Source organism: Cupressus sempervirens, chromosome 1, assembly GCF_028749045.1.
Source record: "Cupressus sempervirens isolate cs-2001-9-10 chromosome 1, ASM2874904v1, whole genome shotgun sequence".
NCBI lineage: Eukaryota > Viridiplantae > Streptophyta > Pinopsida > Cupressales > Cupressaceae > Cupressus > Cupressus sempervirens.
Genome location: NC_143118.1, coordinates 787,722,500 through 787,749,872, shown reverse-complemented (window position 1 = coordinate 787,749,872; position 27,373 = coordinate 787,722,500).

Genomic DNA, 27,373 nt, shown 5'->3' with positions numbered 1-27,373 from the left:
ACTATAATCTATTGAGTGTGTCACAACTAAATAATTTAGAATGTATAGTTGAGTTTAAAAACAAGATTGCTAAGACATATGATACTAATGGAAAACTGATTGGAAAGGGTAATGAACTAGGAGTAATCTATTCTACCTTGATATATAGGATGCTACTTGTCTAGTTATAAAATTTGATGATGTGTGGCTATGGAACAAGAGGTTATGTCATGTTAATTATGATAACTTGGTTAGTAAGTAACATGAGAAAAGTTAGAGGTTTTCCTAAGTTGAAGAAGCTTGATAATATAATGTGCAAACAATATTAGTTTGGCAAAATGATAAAGTCAAGTTTTAAGAGTGAAACTCATACCTCTAAAGGAATGCTAAATATTGATCATGTTGCCTTGTATGGACCAATTGAAGTACAAAGCTAAAAAGGAGATAAGTTTTGAAAATATTATGGTAGGCTAAGTTACTAAGAGGGAGAGGTGAATCAGTAACCAATAAAACTTTATCCTTGATTAGAAATTAATACTTTAATTTGAATTTTGATCTAACTGCATGCATGAGAAAGTGAAAACATGAAAGCATCCACTATCAATGCTCAACATCATCATGTACTCAGTAGATGTAGAAGCTTAGTCAATATTGACTAGTTTCAAGTAGTCTTGAACTTAGTCTACACTGGTTACATGATGAATAATATGAAACTCAACATATAAACTAAATCACTTGATTCTTATTGCATAACTCGGTCAACACTATCACTATGAACTCGGTATGAACTAAGTCTCTTGGTTAACACTAAGTAGCTCAGTTAACAATAGACTTGCATCACATCAACTACAAACTTGGTAAGAACTACACAACTTGGTTTGCACTAGTATACTTGGCATATACTAAGATGCTCAATTTACACTATTGATCATCACCTTAGTAGTAACTACTCGGTGAAAACTAAAATCTATCCAAGGGAATTAGTAGCAACTATAGAACTCGATAGTGACTAAAATGCTCGGTTAAAACTATTAGCTATACAATATGCTTGATATGAACTTACACTCTAAGTAAGCATATGTCACTAATAAAAAAAATGACTAGAATGTCAACAATCTCCCAGTTTGGCATTAGTGACAAAAACACTTATCAGTCAAAACTGAATTTAAGAAAGTTCAACATCTTTATCCATTACCTTATGTCTCCAACTCAGCATAGTATATTTTTTTTGAGATTTTTCAAATTTTCTTTTGGAAAGGATACTTTTTAATATAGGGTAATGTTCACCCATACATAATATACAATATACTATACATACAATCTCTAATTTTCTTTCAATTTTCTCCCCCTTTCTCTTTTTACATCTTATCCAATCTTGTCTTCTTCATATCTTCTGATATCTTCTCTCCCTTCACATTAATGCCAAATATTTATGCTATATGTATTTACATAGTAATGCCAAAATGCAACAAGAAATCTGAATGTACCTTTAGGATAACTGCCAAAGTCTTGTCCTAATTCTCTTGCAAGACCTTGCATGTGTGCAATGCAACCTACACTTATGCTAACAATTCAATCATGTGGTCTGCAATAGAGAAATTATTTTCATGGATGAGAATTTTTCAATGTGAAATGTGTTTCTATAGTGCATCCATGTTAGGGATAATCATATTTTGAATATCTATCAATGTAGATCTCATTCTTTCTTCTTCTCTGAGTAGTTATGCCTACATATCTATTAGAAATTTGATTTTATTGAGGTGAGTAGAGATAGAACTTAGGTCAAGCTACAATTTTTGTACAATTGCCTTTAGATCTTCATCAATCTTTGATAACTTATCTTTTATTTCTTTTGTGAAAATTGATGTATCACACAACTTACCAAAAAGCAAAGATAGATTAATGCAATAGGTTTCTAGAGAGGATAAATAATAGATAACTCTACTTGATGCATGGTAGTTTGTTGAGCAATAAGTTCTTAAAATTTATTCTCAAAATTTTTCTCAACTTTCTACAACAATTTATCATGTCCATCCAAATCTTAATTATATTTCTAGATTGCCTTTGCCAATTGATACAAAATTGGTTGTGAAGTATCAACCTTTATGCCTAGAGCCTCTGCTAGAATGTTCTTAGCATCTTCAATAATCTTAAACTCTTTATTTCTTTCTTCTCTTAGCCTTTGTTGCTTGGCTTTGTTTTGAAGATGTTCACCAAAATTTTACATCTGATCAAGATTTAGATTTAAGATGTCCCATTTAGGAATGACAATCTCCTCATCAAGATCTATATCATCCTCCTTTTCTTTTCCTTTACCCAAAAATTTTGTGCTCAGTTGAGGCTTGGTCTCAATTGTCCTTGCACTTATTTCTTGCATACTACGAATGGAAATAATTGTTGAAATAGTAGGACTCACTACAAAAATGGATACTACACTCAATGAAATACTAGTGGTACGAATACCTATTGTAGCCAAAATTGATGTAGAAGGTAGAAATTGTAGCTTGGTGGATGAAGTGCTTAGCACTATAGTCAATGATGTGCTAAGCTAGACCAGTGCAAAGATTGACTGAGTACTTGTGCTTGCAGTGTTGGTCAAAATTAATCCTATTGAGGGTATCTCTAGGCTTAATTTTATCAATATTTTTCCTGGAGAATGAGGAAGTGAGGCTATGACCACTACAACAATCTTAATTGGGTCAATCTCCTTGACATCTTGCACATCTTCCTTAGTAGCCTCCTACTCTTGTTCCTCTTCATCAACTTTTATTTTCTAATCTTAGGAGTAAGGAAATTCAGGTGTAGAAATAGCTTCCTACACTAATCTCTTAAGAGAACTATGGTGTAAATACTATCAAAATATTTTCACTTACAGATTCAATATCATGTAAACAATAATATGTCGGCCAAGCAAGAATAAAGAAAATAGATAGAAAAAAAAAAAACATAACACAAAGATTTTTTGGTGGGGAAAAACTTTTCAGTAAAACAAACCCACCCCTCTAGAACCTGCACAATGTATTATCTTCAACAAAAGGTTACAATACACTTGCAATGCAAGTTCAACAGCAACAATAGAAGACTCCAGTAGCAACTCACAGTACCAAAATTACACTTTCTCACATACTCCTCTTTGCAACCCTAAAAATGCTTATAACATGCACTTCACTTTTAGGGTTACTCCCAAAGGTAATTGTATTAGGGTTTTACCATTCTCTGAGAAAATAGGAACCCTAAATTTTTTTTTGAGTCGATGCACCAAACCCCACTATTTGGGTAGAGTGTACAGTACTCAAATTTATCAGTTATTTGACCTATCATTGAATCTACCTAACATAGCTCTTACGTGTCATAGGAATCTGTCATAACAGTTTTAGCTATGATCTCTTTATACACAATTCAAGATGCCGACACATCAACATTATTTGCAAGAAATACATTTTACAAAACAAATAATAAGAATAGGAATTATCCAAGGTTGAGACACCTTATTCCTAACATTAGGTTCATGATTTTTTCATTTGCATTAGTGAGTTGATCAATGAAGTCTACTTGCTAAAGGGATAGGTGTTGAATTTCATTGTTCTTTACTTTTATCTCTTCTCTTATCTTGTTTTTCTCTTCAATGACTTCACATAATCTTACTAACTAAACTTCTTTCTCTTCTTAGTTTTTTTTACTTGCTCTTAAAGATCACTATTCTTTTCCAATAGTTCTTTGATTAATTCATCAACTTCATTTGAATTTCTTGAATGTATGTCTTCAATTATTTCTTCAATGTAGAGTGGATCAATCATCTGGATTGCAAGATATTTTCTTCTTTTTTAGGGATTGAGAGACTTGATCTTTTGGTTTTTTGAGTTGTTCAATAGCCAATTCCAAATCTAGCTTCTCATTTTCAATAGCCTTGTCAAGTTTGCATTACCTTTGATCCTTTGCTCAAGTTGTTAAACTTTTCATTGAGAACCAAAATGCTCTGATACTAATTGTTGGAAATATTATGATAGACTAAGTTACTGAGAGGGGAGGGGTGAATAAATAACCAATAAAACTTTATCCTTGATTAGAAATTAATCCTTTATGTGAATCATGATCTAATTGCATGCATGAGAAACTAAAAACCTGAAAGCATATATAACACTTTAACACAAGATTTGGTGACCCAAAAACCTGCCAAATAGAAAGTAAAACTTATGTGGAGATTATAACCACAAGCTTTAGTACTAAAGTATAAAGTTCACCTATTAATGCTTAAAATGATCACTTCTGATGATCTACACTATTAGGAGAAATAAGGACTACTAGGTCCACCTTGCAAAATGATTTACAAACAATAATGAAGTATGCACTCAGTAAACAGATTTACAATTTTTTTTTGGGGAGATGCCCCAAATCCCACTATTTGGGTAGAGTGTACAATACTCAAATTTATCAATTGCCGCATGTCTTCACCTATCATTGAATATTCCTAACATAGCTCTTATGTGTCATAGGAATCTATCATAACAATTTTAGGTATGATCTCCTTATACACAATTCAAGATGCGACACATCAACATTGTTTGCAAGAAATACATTTTAAAAAACAAATAATTAGAATAGGAATTATCCAAGGTTAAGACACCTTATTCCTAACATTCTCCAACTTTTCGAACACCTTGTAAGAGCAACAACAACATAACAAGAACTAACCGCTATAGGCCAAAAGGCCTATAGACTTTGAACAACATCTAAACTTCTCAGTGCCGACTGGTTTTGTTAATGCATCTGCAACATTCTTCATAATATTTTCCTTCTCCAAATTTACCTTTCCATCTTCCACCATATCTCTCACAAAGTGAAATTGCACATCAATGTACTTCATTTTGGCATGGAAAGTTGGATTCTTTGCAAGGCAAATAGCACTCTGACTATGACACCAAATAGTAATCTATTCTGCATCAACACCAACATCAGAACACAATATCTTAAGCCAAATGGATTCCTTACAAGCATGAGTAACAGCCATGTACTTAGCTTCTATACTAGATAAAGCAACCATAGGTTGTCCCTTGCTCATCCAACTAATGGCACCACCAAACATAGTGAACACATAAGCACTGGTGGATCTCTTGCGGTCAATATCACTTGCCCATTCTAAATCCACAAACCCATGAATACAAACTAAATCCAGAGATCCAAAAGAGTTACCATGATAACATATGGAGTAATCTAATGTACCCCTCAAACATTTGAATACTCACTACACTGCATCCCAATGTACCCGTCTAGGATTAGCCATAAACTGACTCAGGACTCCTACTACTTGGGCAATGTATGGTCTAGTACAAACCATAGCATACATAAGACTGTCAACTACACTACCATAAGGTACTCTACTCATGTCATCCATCTCACTAGGAGATTTTGGACAATCATCTATAGATAACTTTGTTCCCACAGGAATAGGAACACTTAGTGGTCTACAATTTGCCATGCTGAACCTATCCAACACAAAATTCACATACTTACACTGGCTCAACTAAAGTTTTTTTTTAGACCTATCTCTATTGATTTCCATAGCCAAGATGTACCTAGCTGCCCAAAGATCTTTCATCTCAAACTATGCTGACAACTAAGATTTAAAATAAAAAATCATACCCTTACCCTTCCCAAATAGTAACATATCATCAACATATAATGCAACAATAAGAAGGTGATCATTTTGAACTCTGAAATAAACACAATGATATGATTTTGATCTTACAAAACCAATTGAGAACACAAAGGAATCAAACTTAAGGTACCACATCCAAGGAGATTGCTTCAAACCATATAGAGATTTTTTTAATCTGCAAACTAAGGATTCTTTACCTTTAACAATGTAGTGCTTAGGCTATGAGATATAAATCTCTTCCTCCAAATCACCATGAAGGAAAGTTGTCTTCACATCCATCTATTCTATCTCTAAATCATATGATGTAGCAAGAGATAATAGAAATCTAATGGATGTAAAATGTTAAACAAGAGAGAATATTTCACCATAATCTATTCCCTCTAACTGTGAATACCCCTTTGCAACCAATCTAGCTTTGTACCTTTCAACATTTCCATCTGCAAAAAATTTCTTCTTGAACACCCATTTACAGCCAACAAATTTTCTCCCTTTAGGAAAAGGTACAAGGTCCCAAGTATTTTTTTTTCTCTAACGAAGCCATCTCATCATCCAAATCCTCAATCTAGGAACCTGCATCTCCATTCCCAAAGCCTCTTTCATAGATCTAGCCTCATCAGTGTTAGTAATCAAGGAAAAAGCACAACTTGAATCTAACACAAAATAACCAAACCTTTTTGGTTGATTTCTTTCTCTTGTGTATCTCCTCAAGGGGTTGTGTCTGAGATTCTTCTTCCTCTTCTCCTGAACTATCAGAGCTGCTAGAGCTCCCCTCATCATTAGACCCAACATGGTCTCTCTGTTCAGTCTTCTTAGGGGTAGAAGACAATTGAACAACATCTTTTTCCTTTTACTTTTCATCTAGTTATAGAAAAGTAGGAGAAGATGTTAGCTCTCTAAAAATAACATTTCTACTATACAACACCTTACTAGTCATAAGATCCCAAAGCTTGTATCCTTTCACGCTAGCACTATACTCGATGAAAATACATTTAATAGCTTTGTTTTCCAAATTAGGTCATTTCTCCTTTGGAATGTATAGAGTTCACAACCAAAAACATGAAGATGTCTAATTGAAGGCTTCTTACTAGACCACACCTCCATGGGTGTCTTACCAACAAGGGCTGATGTAGAAGATCTGTTAACAAGATAGTAAGCAGTGGCCATAGCTTCAGCCCAAAACCTTTGTTCTAAACCAACTCCACTAAGCATACTCCTAGCCTTCTCCATCAATTTCCTATTCATTCTCTTTGCAACTACATTTTTCTCTAGGGTATAAGGAGTTTTCTTATGCCTCTTGATACCTTGTTCTTTACAGAATTGTTCAAACACTATTGAGCAAAACACACCACCATTGTCAGTTCTCACACACTTAATCTTCTTACTAGTCTGATTCTCTACAAGTGCTTTAAATTCCTTGAATCAAGTAAAGACTTGTCTTAATTTTAAGGAAATAAATCCATGTCCTTCTACTGTAATCATCTATGGAAGATACAAAAAATATAGACTTGGAGATTGAAGGAAATTTTATAGGACCAAATACATCAGAATGAATAAGATCCAAAACATCAGAAGATTTGTAAGAACTAGAGTAAAAATGAACATGATTTTGTTTACCATAGATACAGTGTTCACAGAAGTCAAACTCAAGATTGCAATCATTTAACCCCTCAACATGAATTTTATCTTTTAGGGTTTTGAGACCCTTTTCACCAATGTGACGAAATCTCAAATGCCATAACGTTGTCTTTTCTATAGGAAGCTTACCTTCCAAAGTGTTTGCATTGCCATTGGATCCAATAACCATAGTATTCTTCACTACTAATTTAGATGGTGGGGGTGAACAAGTATTACATAGAGGAATACATGCATCTATTATAAATAAGGTACCTCTCCTAGTACCCCTTGCAAGTACTATCAATCCTCTCATCATCTTGCATCCTTCTTTCATAAAAAACAACTTGCACACCTACATCATTCAACATACTTATAGATAATAGTTTTTGTGCCAAACCTGGAATGTGCATAACTCCATTGATTCCCTTTACTCGTCCATCAGGAAATTTTATAGTGACCCTTCCACATCCAACTATCTTTAGGTGAGAATCATCACCTAAGTACACCTTTCCACCATCAAACTCTTCATATTTTGAGAACTAGTTTCGATGAGAGGTCATGTGAAAAGATGTACTCGAGTCAACCAACCACACATCATCAGATCTATGGGCTGCCAAAGCTATGATGAATGCATCACCATCTTCTTGAGATCTTTCTAAAGCTGAATTTCAACCTTTCTTCTTTTTCTTCAACTCTTTACAATCTTTACGGAAGTGCACAAGTTTATCACAGTTTCAACATTTTGCCTTGGATTGATTGCAAGTCTTTGACTTACCATGAGATTTGGATCTACCCTTATTGTTAGACTTATTGTCATTTTTCTTCCCTCTTTCTATGGATCTCTCACGAAAAAAAAGGGCTTCTTTTTTAAAAAAAGAAGCCTTGCTCCACATCTCCTCTGATAGAAGCAAAGACACCACATCATCCATTTAGAAAGTGACTAACGTGGTTTCGAGGGCCATCACATGATGGTCCCATGAATCTGCTAAAGAACACAAAAGTGTGTAGAATTGATCCTCCTCCTCTAACTTGACACCAATTGATGTCAACTGTGCAACCAATAGATTAAATGCATTTAAATGATCCATTAAGGATCCACCTTCCTCCATTTGTAGAGAGTACAACTTCTTCCTTAGGAACAACTTGTTCACCAAAGATTTGGCTTGATACATGGCCCCAAGTCTTTCCCGCAAACTATATGCGATTTTCTCATCTAGAACATTTAGAAGAATTGCATCGGTTAAATAAAGTCTTATGAGACCCTTAGCTTTACGGTCTTTGATATCCCAATTTTCTTGAGCTACAGTTGCTGGTCTTGTAGCATTTGAAGTCACTTCCCATAGGTCACAATCTTCCAACATGTCTTCCATCTTGAGTTTCTACAACTCTAAATTAGTGCCATTAAATTTCTCCACCTCCATTCTTCCATATGATGAACTCGCCATCTCAATCTACAAATAAGATTTAGGATGCTCTACAGAAGACCCCCACTCAACTTGAGATTATCTCAAAAAACCCTACCCAGCAACTAGGATCAAAAGTTGATCAGGCTCTGATACCACTTGTAAGGAAACTCAGGTGCAGAAACAACTTCCTACACTAATCTCTTAAGAGAAGTATGGTGCAAATCCTATTAAAATATTTTCACTTACAGATTCAATATCATGTAAACAACAATATTTCAGCCAAGAAAGCATAAAGAAAATAGATAGAAAAAAAAACACATAACACAAATATTTTCTAGTGGGGAAAAACCTTTCAGTAAAACAACCCCACACCTCCAAAACCTGCACAATGTATTATCTTCAACACAAGGTTAATATACACTTGCAATCCAAGTTCAACAGTGACAATAGAAGACTCCAATAGCAACTCATAGTACCAACAATACACTTTCTCACATACTCCTCTTTGCAACCCTAAAAATTCTTATAACATACACTTCACTTTTAGGGTTACTCCCAAAGGTAATTGTATTAGGGTTTTACCATTCTCCTAGAAGATAGGATTATCTCCTTATACACAATTCATTATGCTAACACATCAACATTATTTGCAAGAAATACATTTTATAAAACAAATAATAAAAATAGGAATTATCCAAGGTTGAGACACCTTATTCCTAACATTAGGTTCATAATTTTTTCTTTTGCATTAGTGAGTTGACCAATGAAGTCTACTTGATAAAGGGATAGGTGCTAAATTTCATTGTTCTTTACTTCTATCTCTTCTCTTATCTTGTTTTTCTCTTCCATGACTTCACATAATCTTACTAACTAAACTTCTTTCTCTCTTCTTAGTTTTTTTTACTTGCTCTTAAAGAGCACTATTCTTTTCCAATAGTTCTTTGATTGCTTCATCAACTTCATTTGAATTTCTCGAATGTATGTCTTCAATTATTTCTTCAATGTAGAGTGGATCATTCATCTGGATTGCAAGATATTTTCTTCTTTTTAGGGATTGAGAGACTTGTTCTTTTTGTTTCTTGAGTTGTTCAATAGCTAATTCCAAATCTAGCTTCTCATTGTCAATAGCCTTGTCAAGCTTGCATTACCTTTGATCGTTTTGTCAAGTTGTTAAACTTTTCATTGAGAACCAAAATGCTTTGATACCAATTGTTGGAAATATTATGATAGAGTAAGTTACTGAGAGGGGAGGGGTAAATCAATAACCAATAAAACTTTATCCTTGATTAGAAATTAATCCTTTATGTGAATCATGATCTAACTACATGCATGAGAAACTCAAAACATGAAAGCATATAGAACACTTTAACACAAGAGTTGGTGACCCAGAAACCTTCCAAATAGAATGTAAAATTTAGGTGGGGATGATACCCACAAGCTTTAGTACTATAGTATAAAGTCCACCTATTAAGGCTTACAATGATCACTTCTTATGATCTACCCTATTAGGAGCAATAAGGATTTCTAGGTCCACCTTACAAAATGATTTCAAAACATACAATGAAGTAGGCACTGAGTAAATAGATTTACAAAAAAATTTAGGTACGATCTCCAAACCCCACTATTTGGGTAGAGTGTACAATACTCAAATTTATTAGTTGCCACATGTCTTCACCTATCATTGAATCTTCGTAACATAGCTCTTATTTGTCATAGGAATCTGTCATAACCATTTTAGCTATTATCTCCTTATACACGATTCAAGATGCTGACACATCAACATTATTTGTAAGAAATACATTTTACAAAATGAATAATAAGAATAGGAATTATCCAAGGTTTAGAAACCTTATTCCTAACATTCTCCCACTTTTCGAACACCTTGTAAGAGAAAAAACAACATAATAGGAACTAACCGCTATAGGCCAAAAGACCTATAGACTTTGAACACCATCTAAACTTTTCAGTGCCTTGATTAGAAATTAATACTTTATGTGAATCATGATCTAACTACATGCATGAGAAACTAAAAACATGAAAGCATATAGAACACTTTAACACAAGATTTGGTGACCTACAAACCTTCTAAATAGAAAGTAAAACTTGGGTGGGGATGATACCCACAAGCTTGAGTAGTATACTATAAAGTTCACCTATTAAGGCTTACAATGATCACTTCTGATGATCTACCCTATTAGGAGCAATAAGGACTACTAGGTCCACCTTGCAAAAGGATTTACAAACATACAATGAAGTATGTACTCAATAAATAGATTTACATAAGATTGTTAGGTCTACCTTGTTAAAGGATTTGACTGATCCACTTGTTAGGATGAAGCAAGAGCTAATCTCTGATCTACAATTTAGTTTTCTAAATGAGATTCCTTTGAGTGTACAAATCACCTTGTTATGATAGATAAATCTTTGGTGCTCCTTATACTATTGTAGCCTTTGTAATTCTCTCTTCTACTCTCTTTTCTAATTACATTACTTCTCTCAATATATTGGATGTGATCAAATACATATATACCAATCTAATTACATAATTACAAAGTCAGCCACAATAGAAGTTTACACAAATATTACAAAGTTAGCCAAAGTGTAGAATCTCGAGTTTTGAAGATTGACCCAGTGAAGTTCTGATACTTAGCATCTACTATCAATAATCAGTGTCATCATGCACTCAGTAGACATAGAAGCTCAATCCATACTGATCACTTCCAAGTAGTCTTCAACTCAATCTACATTGGTGACTTGACAAATACTATGAAAGTCAACATATAAATTGAATCACTCAATTCTTACTAAATAGCTTAGTCAACACTATCACTGTAAGCTTGATATAAACTGAGTCACTTGGTTAATGCTAAGTAGCTTTGGTAACACTGGACTCATATCACATCAACTATGAACTTTTTAAGCATTGCACAACTTGATTTACATCAGTAAACTTGGCATATAGTAAAAAATGCTTAGTTTATAGTACTAATCATCACCTTAGTAGTAGCGTCTCAGTGCAAACTGAAATCTATCCATGGGACTTGGTAACAACTATAGAACTCAATAGCAATTGAAATACTTGGTTAACAATATTAACTATACAATATGTTGAGTATGAACTTACAATCTAACTAAGTGTATGTCACTAATAAAAAAATGACTAGAATGTCAACAATAAGTACATTATGTTTCTTGTTGATGATTATTCTACAATGATGAAAACTATGTTTTTAAAATAGAAATCTAATGCTTTCCAAATATTTAAGTGGTACTTATCAACAGTTGAAAAGGAAACATGTAAAAGTCTAAAATGTTTGAGATCTACCACAAGATGAGAATTTAAATCAAATGAGTTTGAGATGTTCTATATGATAGAGGAATCAAAAGATAGATATATGCTTCTAGAACCCCTCCACAAAATGGAATTACTAAAAGGAGGAATAGGTCTATATATGGACTATGCTAGGACACTCATGAAGGAGAAAAGTATTTCTTTGAAATACTAGAGCATAGCTATAAGTACTACTATCTATACCTTGAATCATGTAAAAGTCAAGAAAGTTACTCATTCAACAAATTTTGAAATATGGTATGGATACTCACCCGATGTAAAATATCTCAATGTATTTGGAATCAAATGCTTTAGTCTCAAAGATTTTAGGAATGGTAAACTAGATGCAGAAAGTGAAGAATGTATATTCCTAGGTTATTTCACAAGAATTAAAGCTTATAAGTGTTTAAATATGAACACTAACAAAGTTGTGAAAAGTGAAAATGTGAAATTTGATGAATATATAGAACTATATAAGGCTAAACCTATGAAAGAACCCAAAGAATACAAATCATTTGTATACTTTTATGAAGGTATATTTGTTGAAGAAGATGCTACAAATCAATTTACAAACCAACAACAAGTTTTAGTGACTACCGAGTCACATACTATAAATTTTGAGTTTTAGTTAGGAACCAAGCTACATTCAGATGCCAAGTTACATAATAAAGTTAAGACACTTTTTTATTTTGAGATTAGTGTACATGAAAGAAATGTTGAACTACTTGAAAAAAATGTATATAGTGACTCAAAAGTTAAAAGGCCAAATGAAGAAACTAGATTTGAACCAAGATTGTCTAAATATGTCAAGAGACATCATCCTATTGAATAAATCATTAGAGATAAAAATGCTAGACCAATGACAAGGAACAAGTTGAGAAATGATACATGTTTTTGTTATAAATTATTTAGAATAACTGAGAGGGGGGGTGAATCAGTTATTCAAGGTCCAAATGTCCTAATAAAACTTTTTCACCAAGTAAAGTGAGTCCATTAAACTATTCATGCATCCAAGCTTGAACTTTCCTACTTAGCAAGTTATTGATTATCAACATGCAAGAATAAGACATGAAAGATCAATACATAACATAGTGATTTATGTGGAAACCCAATTTGAAAAAAACCATCAGTAACATGCTACTCAATTCTCACTCTTCTAAAGTGATTTCATATTAAAGGCTACAATACGTTGTTAAATGTGACTTGGTTAAAGGACTTAACCACTTTGTTAGAAGTGGACCTAGTTAGAGGAGTTTAGAACATTCACTTGGAATGCCACCTTGTTAAAGGATTTACAAATGGTTATTAAACCAACTTGAATCCATAGGTTTTTACCCTAATTGATATAATTGTTAGAGAGTAACAATAAGGGCTTTTGACCTAATACAACTCACAACTTAACTTGCAGATTTTAGATCTTTGTTCAAGTCATAATATTACTTGGCTTGTAATCTTTTCAGCTCTAATATCTTTTCCTCCTTTCAATATTTTTCTCCTTGAGTCCTCATGCTCAATGTACTAGTGCAATCTCCTATATGGCCACTTATCAAAGCAGAGTCTCAGTGCTTTGTTCTTCATTCTCAATGTCTTCTACTTGATACACTTCAACAAATTCACAACTTGCCACCCCAATAACTCTTGTTTCTTGGCCTATGACTCAATAAATAGAAGTTTGGAATCCTTTTCCTACTTTTAGTCTTCTTGCTTTTAATTTTAGATCAAATGGATTAGGTAGGAGTCAATGAATCTACCCCATATTTTGTTTCTTCTAGAAACATCATGAAGAATCCTCCTAATTTTTCCAAAAATAGTTCATCATCCTTATCCTCCATTTGGTTCACAAAATTCAAGGTAACAAACTTGTCGACTTAGATTTGGAAAATATTTGACTTTTCAAATAATATAGCAACTTGGCACTATTGAAATTCTGGTGCTCAACACATACTGTGTTACTTGGCACCAACTACATTTTTATTGATGCTCGACACCTACTATGGATTCACTCAGCATCCACTAAGTTTTTCTAATGCTTGACACCTATTACTTACTCGGCATCTGAACTTTCTTGATTCCTTCTATATCACTTGGCACACACTAGATCTTGCATTTGGTCAGCACTTATTGAGAATCTACTTGACATGAACTAGCTTTCTTGGCATCCACTAATGAACTTAGTCAAGCTTTGTAGACAACCTTGTTACAACTTATACTTCTAAAGTTTCTAATTGTGGCCAACCTCTGTAGCTTCAAGTGTATTATCAATACATCATTTTACCATTGTCTTAATTGATGCTTTCACTTCATTACAAAACTATTACTCAACCTTTCCCTTAGGTATTTTTGTTACATCTTGTTGATTAAATCCTCTTCATCAATCAACTAAGTGATAGTACTTGGATCTTATAAGCAATTGTCATTCCATCAATTAGCAGGTTTGACATTAGTGACAAAACAATGATTGAAAATATTCTTTATCAACAATCTCCCTCTTTGCAAACAATCTTCCTTCTTCAATAATGATCTTTTCAATAAAATTTCCAATAGTATGTTGAGCATGAAAGAACCTAAAATAGTGAAAGATGCCTTATAAAATGTGGGCTGGAGTAAACCCATGGAAGAAGAGATTGAAGAAATTGAGAAAAACAAGACATGGATTCTAGTTCCTAGACTAGAAGGCAAAAATGTGATTGGCACCAACTGGGTATACAAAAATAAGCTAGATGAAAATGGTGAAGTCACAAGGAACAAGGAAAGATTAGTTTACAAAAGATATGCACAAGAAGAAGGAATTGACTATAGAGAAACATTTTCCCCTATTGATAGAGTGGAAGGACTAAGAACCCTACTTTCTTATTCTACATAGAAAGATTCCAAATTTTATCAAATGGATCTTAAGATTCATTTCTAAATGTTATATTAGAGGAAGAAGTTTACATAGAATAGCTAGAAGAATTTTTTAATATTAACAATAAAACCATGGTATGTACATTACAAAAAGTTTTATATCATTTTAAGCAAGCACCAAAAGCATGGTATTAGAGACTTCATAATTATCTTATGAAGATTGGATTTTAGAGGAATGATGATAGCAAAAATCTATACTTGAAGATAGAGAAAGGAAAAGCTACTTTGTCATCTAAATTTTTTAATGATGATATCATATTTGGGGGTCAAGATGCTTTATGTAAGGCTTTTATAAATGAAATGATGCAAGAATTTGAGATGTCTATGTTTTAGGAGATCAAGTTCTTTGTGGATTTGCAAGTACATCAAATGAAATATGGTTTATACATCACTCAGTTAAAGTATGTCAATGAGATACTAAAAACTTTTGGATTGGAGGATTCCAAACTAGTAATTACACCTATGGTGAGAGGACATAAATTGTCAAAGAGTGATGATTCAGCTAAGGTGAATCAAACATTATATAGGTCTATGATTGGTAAATTAAAATATGTAGTACATAGTAGACCTCATATTGCATTATCTATAGGAATAGTTGCATGATTATTTTCTAATCCCAAGAAGAAACATTTGATGAATGTAGAGAGAACAACGAGATATTTGAAAGGAACCAAGGAATATCATCTATACTACAAGAAAACTAAAATTTTTGAAATAGGACTCTATACTGATGGTGAATGGGCTAGAAATATTGAAGATAAAAAGAGCACGAGTGGAGGAACATTTTTCTTAGGTAAGAGGATGGTTACACAACTAGCAAGAAAAAAAATTGCACTTCACAATCTACTAGTAAAGAAAAATATGTTGCTACTACTATAAATTGTAAAAACATTGTATAGATCAAACAACTACTCAAAGGCATGAAGGAAAAGATCATTGAACCAATAATACACTATTGTGATAATACAAGAGTTATAGTATAAATATATCAAAGAATCATGTGATGCACACAATGACTAAGCACATTGCAATCAAGTATCATTACTTGAGAAAATTAGTTCAAGATAAAGAGTGTTGAGATCTAATTGAAAAGATCATTGTTGAAACAGATTATTAAAAGAGGGAGACTGTTAAAGAATACTATGCGTTTCAATCATTGTTTTTTCATGGATGTCAAACTTGCTATTTTTTGGTAAGACAATTGCTTATAAGATTTAAGTACTATAACTTAGTTGATTGATGAAGAGGATTTGATCAATAAGAGTTAACAAAAGAACCTAGAAGAAAGGTTGAGTTATGATTATGTAATGAAGTATGAGGATTAGTTAAGACAATGATGACATGATGTATTGATAATCTACTTAAGGTTACAAAGGCTAGATACACATATAAATTTTAAAAGAATAAGTAACACAAAGTTTGTCTACCAAGCTTGACCAAGTTGATAGCAGGTGCTAAGCAAAGCTAGTGCAAGTCAAGTAGAAAATTAGTTAGAGATGAGTAAAACTTCATTCTAGGGTATGAAAAAATAGCTAATGCCTAGTAAAGTTTAGTTGATGTCAAGCATCAATAAAATTTAGGAGGTACTAAGTAATTTCACAATAGATGTCGAGCAACATAGTGTGTGACTAGCATCAGAAGGTTGATAATGCCAAGCTATTGCATTATTTAAAAGATCAAAGAATTGATGAGTCTAAGCCAACAAACTTTTTTTCATCGATTTTGTGAACTAGGAGGAAGATAAGGTTGATGAGCTGGTGGCGTAGAATTTGAGGTAAACCATTTTTTTAGGTGAATTCAAATGGATTCTAGGAGAAGTTTGCAGAAGAGATATGAGATATAGGGTAGATATATTGTATTCTACCTAATCCATTTGAACCCTAAATTGGATAATGGAAGATCAATGGAAAAATATGTTAATTTCATATTTATAGGAATGTTTGGTCATGAAGAAAAGTTTTCATGTTCAATAACCTAAGGTAGACAAGGAGTCAAGAGTTTTGCTTCATAAAGTGACCTAAAAGGAAAGTTTGCAATGGCATGTTAAGAAGGAAGGCTTGAGGAGATGAATGCTTGAAGGGTGAATAAGATATCTGAGCTATAAAGTATGAAGGCCAACAAAAATTGAGGACTATATAGAGATCTATAATCTGTAAGAGAAATTGTAAGTTTTTACAAATCAAAGCTCTATTGTTACTATCTAATTATTGTATCAGTCTAGGATAAATCCTCTGGATTAAGGTTGACCTAGTAGTCATTTGTAAATCCTTTAACTGGGTGGCATTCCAAGTGAATTTTCTAAAGTCCTCTAACAAGTCTCACTCCTAATAGGGTAATTGAAATCTTTTAGTAGGGTCACATTCACTACTATGTATCATAACCTTTAATAGGGTTGGCCTTTTATAGGACATCACTTCAAAAGAGTGAAATAGAGTAGCATGTTACTAGTGGTTTTTCCCAAATTAGATTTCCATGTAAATCATTATGTCAAGTGTGTTGATGAATCTATTATATTTCATGCTTTACATTTTTGCAAGTTGATTTGATAGTAATCTACAAGTTTTAATGATTGCGTAATCTTATGGATGCATGCATGAGTATGAATTTTTTATGGGTTCACTAAGTTGTGAAAAGTTTTATTTGTACATCTAGACCTTGGATAATTGATTCATCCCAACCCCCTTAGTTATTCTAAATTATTCCAAAATAAGAGGTGAAGATGGAATATGCTAACACAAAAGAACAAATTGTTGATATCTTCACACAAGTAGTACCTAAGGATGCTCATGAGTATCTAAGAGGTAAACTAGGGTTGACACACCTATCAAAGGCTATCTAAGAAACAAGAGGAGTTCCTTGCATCAAACAAGTTGATTGACATATGTTACACATTGATGCAACATATATTACTTAAGGAGCTGCCCAAAGTAATCAAAGAGCTAAAACTACAAATTAATCACAACCAAGGTGACAAAAGGAGAAACTAAAGATGTTCATATATACATATTAAGATAACAAGTCTTTCGCATTATTTTTAAAGAGGAAGAAATACAAGAGATTCAAAATTATGTGAGAGATAGAAATTGATCAAAATAAAGATATTGACAATGGACTTTGAACAAAGAGGGAGAAATCCTAACACACAACATGAGGGGGAAATTTTGACTACTGAGAAAGAAAGTTTATTTTCTGATTACATCTAGCTAGTAAGAGGAAGACAATATAGAGGGAGATATAAGAAGTAATTTAGAGGGAGTCATGAGGATGAGTTGATTGTCTATTGATCAAAACAAAATAGAATTTTGTAACTTATTTAGAGGATGAAATTTACTAATAGAGGGAGAGATTTCAATACAAGAAATTATTTCTTTTAGGTATTGTATTGGTTTTATTGTTTAAAGCGAGTTAGTTTCATTGATCTATTTAGTTATCCATCAGTTCCAAAGAGGGAGATTTCTGAAAATAGATTCATATAGGTATGATAAATATGTTTCAATAATTTCTTTATTACTAATGTCAAATCTACTTTTTTTTGGTAAGAAAACTGCTTATATAATTTAAGTACTATCACTTATTTGATTGATGAAGAGGATTTGATCAAATGATGTAACAATAGCACGTAGAGGAAAGGTTGACTTATGAGATGAAAAGGAGTACAAGAATTAGCTAAGATAGTGATATTATAGTGAATTGATAATCTAGTTAAGGTTGAAAAGGTTGGTTACACTAAACAAGTTTAGAAGAACAAGTTAAATAAAGTTTGTTTGCCAAGTTGGATAGAATGGATAGTAGCTATCAAGAAAAGTTAGTGCAAGACAAGAAGAAAATTAGTTGGAGCCAAGAAAAAGTCTATTTTAGTGTAAGATGAGTAAAATAGTTGATGCCAAATAAAGTGTAGTTGATGTGCTAAGTGATTTTATAGAGGATTTCGAGCAACACAGTTTGTGCCAAGAATTAAAAGAAAGTTAATGTTGAGTGTCAACATTATTAGAAAGATTGTGAATTTGATGGATCTAAGATTACAAGTTTATTTTCTTCAATTGTGTGAACCAGGTGGAAGATAAGATTGATGAGATCATGGTACAAAATTCATGGTAAACTATTTTAAGAAAAATTGAAAGAGGATTGAAGGAGACATTTCTAGAAATGAAATGGAATGAGGGGTATATTCATTGAATCCTACCTAATCTTTCCTAATCCTAAATTGGATGATGGAGAATGAATAGAGAAATATCTTAATTCTCTATTTATAGGGATGGATGGTTAGAAGAAAGGGTTTTCATATGTGAGAACCTTAGGAAAAAAAGGAGTCTAGTGTATTGCTTCATTTAGTGACCTAAGTGAAGATTCTACATTGGCAAGTTAAGAAAGAAGACTTAAAGGGTGTGGATGCTTGAAGGGTGAACAAGCTATTAGAGCTAAAGTTTATGAAAGCCAAGATGAATGGAGGAATCAAACAAAGATCTATAATCTAAAAATGGAATTGTATGTTGTTATCAAATCAAGCCTTATTTTTACTCTAATAATTCTATCCATCTAGGATAAATCCTTTGGATTAAGGTTGACCTAATGGTCATTTGTAAATCCTTTAACTAGGTGACATTTTACGTCCTCTAACAAGGCTCTCTCCTAAGAGTGCGATTGAAATCTTTTAACTAGATCACATTTAACAGTGTGCATTGTAACCTTTAATACAATTGGACTTTGAAAGGGCATCACTTTAGAAGAGTGAGAAAGAGTAGCATGTTACTGGTGGTTTTTCTGAAATTTGGTTTCTGCATAAGTCATTATGTCAAATATGTTATTGAATCTATTATGTTTCATGTTTACATTTCTACAAATTTATTTGATAGTACCTTACAAGTTCTAAGTGATTGAATAGTCTTATGGATGCATGCATGATGATAAATGTTTTATGGGTTCACTAAGCTATTTAATAGTTTTATTTGTACATCCGGACTTGGATAACTAATTCACCCCCTACCCCCTCTTAGTTATTGTAAAGAATTCTAATAGGTGAGTCCCCTAGACAAAGAAACTTAATAAAATGGTGCTATGCATAAGCGTGTTGATTAGACTATCTTAAAAATTGATGTAGATAATTATTCTTTAAGAGTTTCCTAAGTTAGTAGTAAGGATGAAGGAAATAATGATGGATCATTCATAAAAAGATGATAGATGAAGAATTAAGAATAGACATAAAGATATCTACATGATCAAGATGTAAGAGTTAAAGGTGTTTTTGGCATTGTTGTCAGAGATTGAGATATTAATTAGTCACCACGGAGGAGAAGATGTAATTTAGTTACCTATGATATGATTAGCAAAAGGGATATATTATTTGATAGGTTATCAATCAAAGAGAAATGTTATTCAAAGAAGATCACAATGAAAGAGGGAGATAGTGAAAGCTATTAGAAGTCAAAAGAGGGAGAAATTACTAAGAGGGAGCTCATAACACTAACACTTACTTGAGTTGTCAAAGTTACAGATGATAATCAAAATGAAACTAAGGATATTAATGAGGGTTTGATACATTGAGGGTTTTTCTTAATTTAGTGTAAATTTTTTATATTATATGATAACTAGAAGTATTCTAGAAGTTTCTATAGGTGTTTTCATCAATGCCAAATAAGTAGATTGTTGGAAACTACAATTGGAACAATTTTTATGTTGTCATTGATGTCAAACATATTGGTGAGATAGTTTTCTATATGATATTAGTGTCAATTCTATTTGATTGACAAAGAGGATTTGAGAATTTTTTTTATAAATAAAGAATCTAGATGATAGGTTGAGTTATGAAGAAGAAACTACAAAAGGAGATTTGATTAGTTGGACTTTGACAAGATACTTTGATTGTTTAAATTATATTACAAGTAAAGAAGATAGTAACACTAAATCCTTGAAGATGTGATAAAAAATAGAACAAATGTGTAGGGTTGACTGAGTAATAGAGAAATAGGTTAAGGAATTTGAAGTATATGCCAAGTGATGCTAGTGTTGACTGAGTGCCTTAACAAGCCAAGAATAATTAGTGTTGAGAAAGCATCAGTATTGATTGAGTGATAATATATGTACTAAGAAAGAAATCCAGTAATGACTGATTAGCCCAATGATTATCGAGTGTCAAAACATAGTGTTCGATGAGGAACATCATTTTAACTATTTATAAGAAGTCATAATTTATAGTCAACTAAGTTGATTTCTTGGGATATGGAAAGTATGTTGAAGATAAGGATCAATAAGTTGGATGATTTTATTCTTGGAGAGGATTAGGTAAATGACCTAAGGAATGGATTTAAAAAGAAGTTTCTAGAAAATAAGAGAAAAATGAAATGGTAATAAAATTCGTGATATGTGATGAATCAAATCATAAACCCTAAGATACATAGTTGTGTTTAAGATACAAAAGATCTAAATTAACTATTTAAGGAGGTACACAGGTGAACTTAAAGTGTGTATGAGAGATGTTCTATAGATCTTGAATGTTGGAATAGTTTATGATGTTATTGATTGGCTAATCTAAGTAGATGGCTAAGAATAATTGAAGAGGAGAGTGATTGCTTGAAGGGTTTATAAGTAAATCATAGATATAGATAACAATGTTGGCCAGATAGTGAATTAGTGCATAAGACCTAAACAAAGATATGTACATGAAAGCTAAGTTGTACTTGATAGATCAAAACCATGTTGTTACTTTCTAACTATTTTGAATAGTGTTTGAAATTCTTTAATCAAGGTTGACAAAATAGTTATATGTAAATCCTTTAACACGGTGACATTCAAATGGAATTTTCTAGAGTCCTCTAACAAAGCCACTCCTAAGAGGGTGATTAAATCATATAAAAAGGTCACATTTAATAGTGTGTTTTGTAACCTTTAATAGGGTTGACACCTACCAAAGCTCACTTTAGAAGAGAAAAAATTTGTGACATGTTGATGGTGGTTTTTCCCAAATTGGGTTTCCAATTTAAATCCTAGGATCAAACTTAAGTGGATGTTACTATGATATTTTATTGATTAATGTTTATATTTTGCATGTCTATTATTTTAGGATAGTGGACAACTAGTTGATGTTACTAAAAGTTAACAGTAGAGACTGAACTATGGAATGATAAGATCCAAAGTTGATTAAGTGTTTTTTTGTTCAATTGGTACATCTAGATGTTGGATAATTGATTTACCCCTCCACCCTCTTTGTTATAATAAATATTCTAACAAAGGGCTAGTGCAAAATGAATTTAGATGGGGTGAGAAAAGGAAATCTCAGAGCTATTAGCTATGGTGTGATTTTTCAAATAAGAATGGACATATAATTAAGGCTATTGGTGATTCTCTTAGATGTCAAACTAATCACTTAGCTAAATCTATTAGTTACCTTCACAATTTAAAGCTAGCAGAGTATTTTAACTATAAACAATTATGGATTGATGATGATTTTATGAATACTCTAAAATGTATCAAGAAAAAGGTTAAGGAGTCATATACCATAGATAATATTAGGATAGAGTGTAAAACTAATTTTAATAATTTATATTAAGTGGTTATTATCCATATTTACAAAGAAGCTAATAACATGAAAAATGTAGTCACCAACACAGTGGCTCTCAAATTGAAGCCCATTCTTTAGGATGATAACATAACTAGGTATGAAAATTTAATTTCCAAGATCAATCATGACAAACTGTTATGTAAAGTAGGGTTTTATTTATTTTTTAATTAATGAGAAACAAGACTAGGGATATGTATAGTAATGATGGTAGTACTAATGGAAAGTTATTTTGTCAATTTTAGATATTTTATCATGCTTTAGGGGAAATTTTATTTTTTCTCATTTATCTCAGCCCTTCTTTGAGAAAGGAAAATCTCATTTAGAAAAACAATTTAGTAGATTATGCCAAGAATTACTAATTGAGATTATGGTAGAAAAAATAGAGGGAGATCTAAAGAAGATAGAAAGATTGAAGAAGAAATTTCCCTACCTGTTAAAGGAGAACTTGAAGGTAATAAAATATTTAAATGTTGGACTTGTAATGAATATGATCATTATTCTTTTAAGTTCCTTAGAAGATTAAAGAAGTATAGAAGGAATTTCAAGCCTAGTTAGCCTAGAGAATTTCTTTATGAAAATGATGAAGATTTGGAAGCTAGTATGGAAATAGTTTTTAGTGAAAGTGGTGGAATATAACTAGTAGCTATTAAGGAGGAAAGTCCTAAAAAAGAAGAAGATAGCAAAGAAAATACATTATTATCACAAGTGGAAAGGTAGAAATATAATTGGTTATAGATAATGGTTGTCCTCATCATATGCCTAGAGCTATGAAAAAGTTCATTGAATTCAATAGTTGTGATGGAGGAATTGTTAAAGTTGGATACAATGTAGCCTATCACATAAAATGAATAGGATCTATTATTCTTGATGGGAAAGCTAACACTAATGATGTTTATTTTGTTGATAGTCTAAAACATAATCTTCCAGAGATTGGAAAGCTATTTGACAAGGGAAATCATTTTGAGTTGATAGAGAAGACATGCATTATCAAGGATAAAGATGGTAAGATTATTGGTACTAGCACAAGAATAAGAGGTATTGTTTGTCAGTTGAATCCTAGCAAGATTACATGTTTTATTGCTAATGTTGATAATAGTTGGTTATGGCACAAGGGGTTTTGTCACATAGAATTTGGTATTACACTTGTGTTAGAAATAGAGAATATTGAGAGGGGGGAAGGGGGTGAATAAGTACTCTATAAGCTTTAATCCAAAACTAGATATTATTAATTACCATAAAACTTGCATATGAAAGAAAACTAATTATACTAAACAATAAACACAACCACAATAATTGAACTCATAATACCATATTTTTCTAACTAGAGAAACCTTGTCCAATGGAAAACCTTGGTGTGGATGGTACCCACAAAATGATTGACTAATCAAAAGTATTTGGTTAAAGATATTGACCCTATTACGAGTCTATTACATGCATATATTATCTGAGTCCTTCTTAGATGACTTAGGCATTCTTAGAAGCCTCAACTCTTTTAGGAATTTTTGTATACAAATACACATTATATGAAAGAAGAGCCAACTATCCAAACATGCAATATTCAATGTAATTCCTTGATACAAAAACCTCTTGCTTGTTGTTGATATCTTCAATATCTAGATATAAAAATTAATTCTCTTCACAAAAATTGCAATCCTTAGATCATACATCACAATTTACATCAATAAAGTTTTCATACTCTTCTACAGAAGCACACTTTTCATTTACAAACTTTCCTTTATACCTTTGTAATTCTCAAAATATTGTCGAGTCGACCTTCAAGATTTCACAGGCCTTATAAAATATATTATTATAAATTTCTATATTATGGTTAACATCTATGATATCATCCCTACTTAATTAAGTAATTATTTTTAAAAATTCCTTTATCCATAATTAACCATTTATTTTCATACTCTATTCCTATCTATATACTGCCACAATAGGTAAAACTATTATATATTATTTTGTACTAAATGTACTCCATTGTGCACTTGAAAACATCATCCTTACACTCTATCCTATCAATACCTAACTATGCACATGCTAATAATTCCTCTATTGACTGCACATATCTAAACTATATCTTCTCTGCTAGATAAACTAACTAATACTTAGAGAGAAATTTCTAAATATGAATGTCATGTCTTCATCTCTAATGTTTCCCTTCTTTATACTAATGATATATTCCCATAAATGACAGCATTAAATATATACCTTAGAAAAATTTCCATCAATCACACCCTTTAACATTGATGGCAGCATATGGGAAAATTGGCTAAGTCCCATAATCTTTAATAATCAAAACTTTGCAAAAAAATTTCCTTATCATAATTTTCAAAATTCAAAAACTTGTGGATCATTATGTGTAAGAATATTTCCTTATTTATCCTAATTTTAAATTTTAACTCCCCCTTTGACCATAGTTCTATCAGATATATTACTCCCCTTGTCTTATATGTCAATTCTTCTTTACACACATATACCTATTTACAATTTTCCTTATTTCTCCCACTTTTACATCGATGAAAAAGGTATAAAAAACATATATATAGTTCAAAATTTTGATTCTTACCTTTGCATTAGGTAGATAGTCATGTCATAAAATCTTGAAAACTTGTATTTAGAATCTTAAACTTCTTCTCCCATGAGTCTTTACTTTCTTCAGATATGTTGAGAAGGATGCAAAGTCCATAGGATGAAATTTCAACTACATTCAAGTCTAAATAGATAAATCTCTCAAAAGATATCTTTACATTAAGATATTCCTCTACTTGCCATTCCAAAGATTTTACTTTTAGAGATAGATTTTCTCGAAGAGGTGAAAATTATTTAGCAATTTTTTCTTTATTCATCTCAATAAGAGTTATCTCATCATATGTTTTTCTAATCTTTGTGATGCAGAGATAAACTCAACGAAAGAAAAAAAAAGGAATCAGCACCAGAAAGAGATAGATAATAATATTCCTCTAATTAATTCATCAAATGAATAGTACATACACTTTCTCTCCTATAGATTTCTTCTTCCCATAATTTTATATCCAAAAACTTGCCCTAAACCTAAACCTAATCCTAAAAACTATATTTATACTTGATAAGACAGTCTTTAAAACATTCTAGATTATTACAAAATAGGAAGAATAGCTTACAAAATACTCTAGATCAATATAGAATGAGGAAGATTGACCCCACAATGATCTATACAAATCCCAAGAAAAGATCTTATCATAATGACAATATTGGGATCAATTCTTTATCTAAAAAGCATGTCCAAAATATTTTATATGGGTGCTCATGCACCATACTTCCCAAGAAATTTTATCTCAAACCCACTTGAGATGAGCACTTGTAAAGTGGTACCTTGTTGCTTGTTATCTTGTTCAGTCATCCGCACAACATCTACATCTAAATAACCTTTGAGTTTTACCAAATACTACTTGGAATCCTTTCCTCTTTTCTTCTTTATGACTTTGGTGTCAAGTATCCTTTCTAGCTATGGTGTCTACTTAAATGGTAGACGTTGAATGTCTTCTGCTTCCACAATCTATCCTATATCAATTTCTTTAATGGGTGCTTTGAACTGTGTGAGGTATGCTATGTTGAAGATGGGAGAAATGCCAATCTCAAGTGGCAATTGAACCTCATAAGCATTGGTTCCAAAATTATTCAATATTTGACAAGGACCTAGTTTCCTCAACATAAGCTTGGTAGATTTACCTTTTGGTAGCCTCTCTTTCTTGAGATTTTTCCATACTAAATCTCCCACTTCAAATTCTAAGTGTCTCCATTTCTAATCTGCATGCTTCTTATACTTGTCAGAGGTTTTTTGGAATTGTGTTTTGACTTTATCATGGATTTATTTTATGGATATAGAAAATTTTTCTCTTTGGGCACTAACTTGTTGTGAACTCATATCTCTAAATTTAAAAATCCCTCTAGGATGAATTCCATACAACACTTAAAATGGTGACTTTCCTATACTTCTATTGATGGAATCATTATATGCAAATTTAGCTTGGGGTAGGATTAAATCCCATTTTGCTACATGTTGTCTTGTGAGCGTTCTTCACAAATTTCCCAAAGTTCTATTAACTACCTCTATTTGGCCATCAATTAGAGGGTGGTAGGTTGATGAGAATGATAAATTGGTTCCAATTTTCCTCCATAAAGTTCTCCAAAAATGTCCTACAAACTTCACGTCCCTGTCTAAAACTATGTTGAGAGGTAGCCTATGAATCCTTATGACTTCCTTAAAAAAGAGATCTGCTATATGAGAGGCATCATAGATCAACCTACATGGTAAGAAGTGAGCCATTTTGATGAACCTATCTACTACAAAAAAAACACTATCATGACCCTTTTGTGTCCATGGCAGCCCCATTACAAATCCATCTTTATGCTTTCCTAGGGTTTAGATGGTATTGGAAAAGGTTGATAAAGCCTTGCATTTGTAGTCCTTACTTTGGCCCTTTGAAAAATCATACATGTTTTCAAAAAGTTTCTAATATCAATTTAAAGTTTAGGCCAATAGTAGTATCTTCTAACCAATTCTAAGGTTTTATCCAAACCAAAATGTCCACCCATTGTTCCACTATGGTTCTCTTTGATAATGTTTGTCCTCATAGAGAACCTAGGTACACATAGTTGTCCTCCTTTGAAAAAAAGTCTATCTTGTACCAAAAAATTAGGAAAATAAGCATGGTATCTTTCACCAAACTTCATACATACCTTGTAGATGTCACCAAAATCTGGATCTACTACATACATATCCTTGAGTGCTTCACTTCCCACACTTTCTAGTTGTATCTGGGAGACAATTAGATTCCTTCTACTAAGAGCATCAATAACCTTGTTTTATATGCCCTTCTTATGCTTGATAGTGAAGGTATAGGTTTGTAAATACTCCACCCACTTCATGTGCCTATGACTTA